We start from the raw sequence: 8,549 nt of genomic DNA on the forward strand, positions 1-8,549 counted from the left end.
GCATGTTCTCACTCATAGGTGGGAACTGAACAATGAGATCACTTTGACACGGGAAGGGGAACATCACACTCTGTGGCCTATCATGGGGAGGGGTGAGGGTGGAGGGATTGCACTGGGAGTTATACCTGATGTAGATGACGAGTTGATGGGTGCTGACGAGTTGATGGGTGCAGCACACCAACATGGCACAGGTATACATATGTAACAAACCTGCACGTTATCCACATGTACCCTAGAACTTAAAGTATAATAATAATAATAATAAAAAAACTGGGGTAATGTGCTTCCCCCAGTTTTGTTCGTTTTGCTCAGTATATATAAAAAAAAAAACAAAACAGGTATGTCTGCTGCCCTTTACTCAAGACAAAGACACTATTGATTAATTGATTACAAGTAGGAGCTCTTCTTTTAGATGTTTCAATTGATGTAGTTTCTTCCTTGAGTGTTGAAAAGCAGCTGTTTACTCATCTATCTCCCTTCATGAGAAAAGAGAAATGTGTTTATTTTGGTCAGTTCAATATTCCCAGTCTCTAGCATAGCGCCTTGCACAGGTAGGCGCCCAATACATATGCACTGAATGAATGATCAGTTGTACAAATAAGTTTTTACTGAATCATCCATCATTCCCAACCAATTTCATTTATAACCAATGGTAGGCATCTAAAATTGAGATAGTTGTGACAAGAAAAAGGAGAATTCAAAGTGATAGTGTTGACGTTATTAACACCAGACTTTTACCAACTGAGGTAACTAATCACATAGATGAGTGTTTTACTGCAAAGTGTGTATTTGTATTTTTGTTGACAATATCCTATCAAAATTAGGACATTCTTCAGTTTAGAAATGGGATAAAATGACTCCACATTTGTGTGATAACAGTGTGCTCAGTGAATAACGAAGTAGGTTTAGTGTTCTTCTTTGTTCAATTAAGAAAAGAATCTTTATCTCTCATTTGTAAAATGCTTTAAAAACACTAACATTATTGAATATTCTGCTCTAATGTCTAAACCCTATTTATATAGTGTCAGAAGAAACTTTTAAAAGTGTAGCCCCTCTCTTCATCTCAGTTTGATAACTGATGCAGTTCAGATAGTGAATATATAATCCTCTTACACATATCCTTTGTATTCCTCAAACAGGCTGGATTGGCTTACTCAGGCATCTTTATGAACATGCCTCCAGTACCACCTGATTCACCTCTACCTTCCTAACCAGCTGTGATTACATGCAGGCACAGAATGATAGTCCTTAAAGACCTACCACAGCATATTTCAAACAGCCCAGGAAACTCAAAACGGACTAGGAGAGTGATACAATGTAATTAGTTAATTAAGTAAAACTCAGAGACTGATGGAAAAGAAAGGAATTTAAAGATTCTGTATATTTGAAAAGACACCTGGAAAATGGATCATGCAAAGCAATAGTTTTCACCGTTAAAGCACTAGAGTTAAGACGTTTGTTAAATCAAGTTTAGCCTAAAACTTCCTGCTTACATATTTTAAGTATGACCTAAATGTTTCCCTGTACATCTTCAAGTATAACAAGTGGTGGTGTAAATAGGCCATAGCCTACTCTTGTGCCAATCACTGGGTTTTGACCAATCAAATGTGGCCAACTTCAAAATGTGTTCAAAAAAGACAAATGCTGAGATGTAACCAATCCAGCTGTTTCTGGACCTCACTTCCATTTTCTGTTCATCATTTTCCTTTTTCTGTCCATAAATCTTCTTCTACCACATGGCTGCACTGGAGTTTCTGAACCTACTCTGGCTCAAGAGGCTGACTGATTTGCAAATCATTCTTTGCTCAAACTCTTTTACATTTATTTCAGCTGAAGTTTTTCTTTTAACAGATGACATCAGAAGTGGGATCCAAAGTAGAGCTTCTAATGACCCCAAGGAGTACTGAATGACAAACTGAGGTACCCACCAGACCCATTGAGTCCATTACTCTCTTGGAGCAACTGAGGATCATGGTTAAGTTCTCTCTTGGATTCCGAAGCTCCATGGTTTTCTGTTTTGAGCTCTCTGAGTTTCTTTGAGCAAATTTCTGATCCAAACTAGGTTTGGAAGTCATGGCAGAAAGCCGACTTGGTCCAGGATCAGATTGGATCTGGTAATTAACTGGCTTGGATCCAGTTAGAGGCCTCTTACATCTGACTGGGTCAGAAAGAACCTAGTAGTAAGTGGCAATATTGCAGGGGGTATAAAATTTGGCTTTTGGAAATTCACAGAGATTTTTGTGTTCTACTCCTTTGTTTCATTTTTCTTGCATGCTTAAGTAGGGAAAAAAGTCAGTAGCTAAGTTGATCAAGGGAACCTGAAAACAAAAACAATATTTGAGATAAAAATGGGATCCTTAATTTCTGAAGAACTGAGTTCCTTCTGGCATATACACACATGCACAAGTATGAGGCCCCGGAAGCAGCAAAGTCTTATTGAAATAGCAAAATCTCACTAAAGATAAGTTGCAGTGAAACCTTCCAAATGAATGACACTGCAATGAAGTGCATTTGATTGAGGGCTCCCAAATTAGTCTCATCTAGGGATGCCTATTGACATGCAGAAGCTTCTAAAAAGACTTCAATATTTTATCTAAAGACTTTATAAAAGGCAAATACAAATCTTAAGCAACTAATTGATTTTTAAAAATTAAGTCTGCAACCTTTTGGCTTAGTTATTTTCCCACCCAAAAGGTGGAAAGAAAGTTACCCTAGATAAGGTGCTTATAAAAGGTAGGCCCTCAGGTAAAATAGGCATGCTTCTTTTTACAGATCTATCCATGCTGAGTCCAGGCATACAATGCTTTGTTGGCCCTGTTCTTTAGTGGGCTCCAACCATTACCCTGAACTCAGTAATTTTAGCTAAGAAACAGTAGCTATGTTAAAAAGAAAACCCTATTGAACTAAAATACATTTTTCTGGAATTTAATTGACTATCTTAAAACTCTTTTGTAAAAAAAAATTATATATATATATATAGAGAGAGAGAGAGAGAGAGAGAGAGGAAATCTCCATTTGTAGGGATATCTGCCTATGTACATTAGAAACCTAACGTTTGTATTATTAGTCTGTTTTCACATTGCCATAAATACCTGAGACTGGGTAATTTATAAAGAAAATAGGTTTAATTGACTCACAGTTCTGAATGGCTAGGGAGGCCCCAGGAAACTTATAATCATGGCAGAAGACAAAGGGGAAACAAGGCACGTCTTCACAAGGTAACAGGAAAGAGAGCGAGAGCAAGGAAGTGCCACACTTTAAAACCATCAGCTCTTGTGAGAACTCACTCACTATCATGAGAATACCATGAGGGAAACCATCCCCATGATTCAATCACCTTCCACCAGGTCCCTCCCTTGACATGTGGGGATTACAATTTGTGATGAGATTTGGGTGGGGATACAGAGCCAAACCATATCACCATTCTTTTTTTTTTTTTTTTTTGATATGAAGTCTCCCTCTGTCACCCAGACTGGAGTGCAGTGGCACAGTCTCAGCTCACTGCTACCTCTGCCTCCCAGGTTCAAGTGATTCTCCTGCCTCAGCCTCCTGAGTAGCTGAGATTACAGGCATGCACCACCACGCCCAGCTAATTTTTGCATTTTTAGTAGAGACAGAGTTTCACCATGTTGGCCAGGCTGGTCTCGAACTCCTGACCTCAAGTAATCCACCTGCCTTGGCCTCTCAAAGTGCTGGGATTATAGGCATGAGCCACAGCACCCGGCCCATTCCTTTAAATTTGCATAATAAGTCATACTTTTGGTTGAGATGCTTTTCTGGTCACCTTGTCTTGATGGAACTTTCATGAGAGCACTGTTTTTTGTTTTTTGTTTTCCCCTGGTTTGAGCAAATGATAATATAAATTTTAGGCCTAAAATCTGGCTCTCTGCTTATGAGCTATAAATTTTTATTTTTTGTGATTCCACCTAAGAGTTGTCCCTTTAGAAATACAAATTTGTTGCCTAGTCAACAAATGCTTAGTGCAATGAAACCAGTAATTGGAAGATTAATAGACTGAATGGGAGAAAGAAAAACTATTTTAAAACTGGCCAATGAAAATTCTTACAAGTAATGGATTTTCTTCTGTCTGTATATCTCTATGTGTTGTGTGTGTGATGTTTATATGAAAAAGCTCTTATTAATTGGTTTTAAAAGAATAAGTGCTTAAATCAAATATTTTGTCAGAAAAATAGAAACTGTAATGCCTTTTTGTTCACATGACTTTAGTAATCTTTGGGAAATAAAGACTGTTATAAGATTATTGGTAAAATAAAGACACTTGGTCTAAATTAGGCAGGTCAGATATTAGGTTTGCTAAATGCTTTGAGGTCATAAACTCCTCCTTTGACTTTTGAAAATTGTTAGACTTACCTGCTTTAGACACATTAGATTTTAGATAAGGCTGGGGGACACATGGAGTTAACCACGCCCCCTAGCTATGCTGGAAAGAGTTGGACTTTATCTGCACTTCAGTCTGTCGTCCTAGGCCCCACACCTAGTACATAATTAAAATCACTTACTTACTAGGTTTTTCACTGAAAATAAAAATTGCTAAGAGTTGAGATTCTAACATGTAATTGAGACTACTGAAGAAACAGTTTTACATGCAAAATGTGTGAGGAAGGTGAAGTATGCTTTTGGTAAAAGATTATAAGAAGGCATGGGAATGTGGATTTTTGTGCCTAGATTAAAGGGTTAAATGATTGATTTAGGTTAGATAGGATAAAGTTGAAAGTTTGAACAAGTTGTGGAAGATTGTGAAAAATTAAACTTGTAAAAGAAATTCTACATGTGAACATATTGGCTAAATTTAAAGGGATATTACTCAGTTTTGTTTTTTTTTTTTGTAAATTGAACATTGAAATAAAAGCACAAAAGGGTTTTCTTAGAGCACTGATCTACTATTTAACAAAAATTTGTAATGGGTTATAAAAGATTTATGTGAATCTCACCTTATGGTAAAACTAATTAAGATTAGATAGATTTATCTACTAGGTTTTATTAAAAATTGAGGTTGATATTAATAGTATACTAATGCAAGGATGAAATTTGGCTTTCTTTCTTGAATGAGATTTTATGCTAAATAATAGAATTGCTCTAGATTATTTACTGGCTAAACAGAGAGGTATCTATGCAACTGCTGGCACTTGTGGCCTGTGGAGAAATACATCCCATCAGGTATTATAGAGATTCAGTGTAGGAGATTAATGAAGAGACTGCTTAGTTAAAGCGAGTAGACTCTTTAGCTCATTCTTTGATCTATTTGATTTTATTTGGTTTGGTTCATGGTGACCCTAGGTAAGGGGCATACTCCAAACTCTTGGTATTATCCTACTGACAATCATAATAGTAGTTCCCCTGGTGTACTGTCTTCTCTCAAAAGTTTGCATTCGGCCATCTCAAGAATGGCAAATGTTCTCTCTTCAATTGGAATGCCAATAGCTGAAGGAAATGTGTGACCATGAGGGCATCATAACCTATGAATGAATTGCTGAGACCTGGAAACCCAAAATGATGGTAACTGAGAGTGGCGCACTCTCACCTAAGTGAGAACCTGACAAAAAGGGGGGAATTTTTAAACAAAATTACGAGAGGCCATTATTTTGGACTGAGCTCATGTCATGCACTAGGCCCCAACAGACCAGACAAAATCAAAAGGGACTCACTTGTGCTAAATGTAACATAATCAAACTAAGATTTTAAGGAAACACATATATCCTAGAACAGACCAGGTTTTGCTTTTTTCTCCTGTAAATAGGATGTTCCAGAGTAAGAAGTTATCCTCTACTCTAACCCTCACACACACAAAAAAATGACCTGAAGTCCTTGTTTACACCTTACACAACCCACTGTTCTGCAATTTTCCAGTGGGTTTCAAGACCAAATAAGTACATTTATGATGGTGACAGTGACATCAATGACTAAAGTTTTGGTCAGTCACTCAAAATGAGAGGATGAATAAAAGGGGGAAATTGTTAAATCATGTTTAGCATAAAGCTGCTTTCTTACATATTTTAAGTTTGGCCTAAAGGTTTCTCTGTACACTGTCAACTATCATAAGTGGAGGTATAAATAGACCATCGCCTACTCTTGTGCCAATTACTAAGTTTTGACCAATCAAATGTGGCCAACTGTTTGAACCGTGTTCAAATAAGGCACAGAGCTATAACCAATCCAGCTGTTTGTGTTCCTCACTTCCATTTTCTGTAAATTACTTTCCTTTTTCTGTCCATAAATCATCTTCTACCACACGACTGCGCTGGAGTCTCTGAGCCTACTCTGACTCAGGAGGCTGCCTGATTTGTGAATCATTCTTTGCTCAATTAATCTTTTAAATTTAATTTGGCGGAAATTTTTCTTTTAACACATTGGACATTTCTAACTTTGAATGAGCACCAGAATAAACTCTGGACAAATGTATCCTCTTCTTTATATTGCTATAGCCAGAGCAAAACTTGCTCAGCCTGGTAGAAAATACACGGGCTATAAAGTAGGCAAGGCAGGCTATCCAAATACTAACTGAAAAGGAAATATGTTCCTGATATGTTGGTACATTTTCTTCAGGTATTTACTTGAAACTTTGTATGAGAACCAAGAGTTAGCAATACATTCCTGAGCTTCAGGTACTCTTTAACTTTTGATTCTAGTATTTTATCCTAATCCATTAGTATACTGTAGGGGCTAAGAGTGGGGCCAGTAGTCAAACTGCAAGTCACAAACTGCTGTTGACTTTTGCTAACCCACTTAGCTTGTCTGAGTCTCCAGTCACTTCTTCTATAAAATGGAGATAATATTAGCTTATATGGTAGTTCTAAGAATTGCATTAATCTATCTCATGCACCTAAAACACAGCTTGCCATATAGTAAGTACTTAAGAAATGTTAGCTAACATTATGATGATCATTTATCAACTGTAAAATATTATGGAAATATTAAATATTATCCAGGTAGAGCTGGAAAGGCCTGTTGCTTCACCATTGTTGGTCCATGTCTAAGGAAGAGTGAGAAGTGGCATTTGCCAGCAGTAAATTGCTTGAGTATGTAAGGATGATAGTGATGTCTAGAAATATGAGAAAAGGAGAAGAAAGAAGTTAGCAGAAAGTAAGATGAGATAGTAGAATGATTCTTATAAGGGAAAGTTGATTATCTGGATTTCACTCCCAGCTGCTAACTCTTTGGGCAGGTCATCTTCCCTTCCTCAACCATAAAATTAAAATAAAACTTTGTTTTTCTTTCTTTTACCAGCCTCCACTATACCAGCATGACATCTTACAAAAGTTCCCAAAATATGGTCAAGGCTGGGTTTAGTCCCAGGCCCACTGCCGGAGAGGGTAGTGATTAAGAAAATGAATTCTGGAGTCACACTGCCTTGAATAGAAAATCAGGCTTTGTTCACTGTGTAACTTTGGATAAGTCACATCTCTCTAAGCCTCAGTGGTTTTGTTCTCCATTAAATTAGGATAATAGCACCTACCATAGAGAGTTGCACTGAGATTTAAACAAGATAATGTTGAAATCAAGTTTAGCTACAATGAATGGCACACAATAAGTGCTTAATAAATACAGATGAGGTTGATGATGGCATAAACCCACCAAATTATCTGTAGTCTACTTTTATGCATAATAAACATTATGTTCCTTTTTATCTGTCACAATATTGTCTTCATTAAGATAATTCACATTAAGACCTAGCCATTCTAGTACAGAGCATGTTCTTGGTGTCTATTGGTAAGTTTCCCTAGGCGTGAAAACGGAGAGGCTTCCAAATGTAAAAGCATATGACAGCTGTGGGAGTTAGGGATTAGGCTTCCCTAGGAACTGAGGGTCTGTCAGATCCTATAGAAACAACCTGCTCCACCTTTTATGTGTGTTTGGTTCCAACAGTACACACAGCATCTGTGCAGAAAACCTCCTTGGTCACCTACCATCACATCATAAAACCGTACAGTATGTCAATTGCTATGTTCAGAGCTGAGAGAAGAGAGTTGGCTTAGTTCTGTTACAAGACTGTGGGACCCAGGTTTGCTGCCAGAACATCATGGCTGGAAGGTTGCATGGTTACTATCTGCTTCTTCCCCTAGATCCAATTCTCTGCCCTTGTCTGCTCTACTCTATGCTCAGAAAAGCCGAATGCTATTGATTCTATCTCCTGCCTCTGCCCCCTGGCTTCTGTTTCAGTTTGAATGAGGGTGGCAGGAGAGGGAGGCAACTAGCAAAAAAACAGTGAGCAGGAGTTATAAATGGTTAGGGTATTTATCCTGCCCACTCCCTTCCTATCTGCTACCCTCATATGTTCCTTTAAGGTTGTACCTCTTGGCAGCTTCCTCCACTCTTGCACTGCTCCTTCCCCTTGCCACTGCAGGTCTAGGGGTGATAATCAACAGCTTCTTCCCTTATTGATTTCTTCAAGCCTGCCCAAACCTCTGTAAATAATCATTTCATTCAACTCTCTTCTTCTTCTTCTTCTTTTTTTTTTTTTTTTTGATGGGGTCTCACTCTGCTGCCCAGGCTGGAGTGCAGTGACGCGATCTCAGCTCACTGCAACCTCT

The 8,549-nt window shown here is 37.9% G+C and overlaps 1 protein-coding gene across 1 annotated transcript in view; it reads right to left on the reverse strand.

The window, feature by feature from the left end:
- IL1RAPL2 (interleukin 1 receptor accessory protein-like 2) overlaps positions 1-8,549 on the reverse strand; it is a 658,444-nt gene that overhangs the window by 604,171 nt on the left and 45,724 nt on the right. The window lies entirely within an intron of this gene.

The sequence above is a fragment of the Colobus angolensis genome, unplaced genomic scaffold (genome assembly GCF_000951035.1).
Source record: "Colobus angolensis palliatus isolate OR3802 unplaced genomic scaffold, Cang.pa_1.0 Scaffold469, whole genome shotgun sequence".
Lineage (NCBI taxonomy): Eukaryota > Metazoa > Chordata > Mammalia > Primates > Cercopithecidae > Colobus > Colobus angolensis.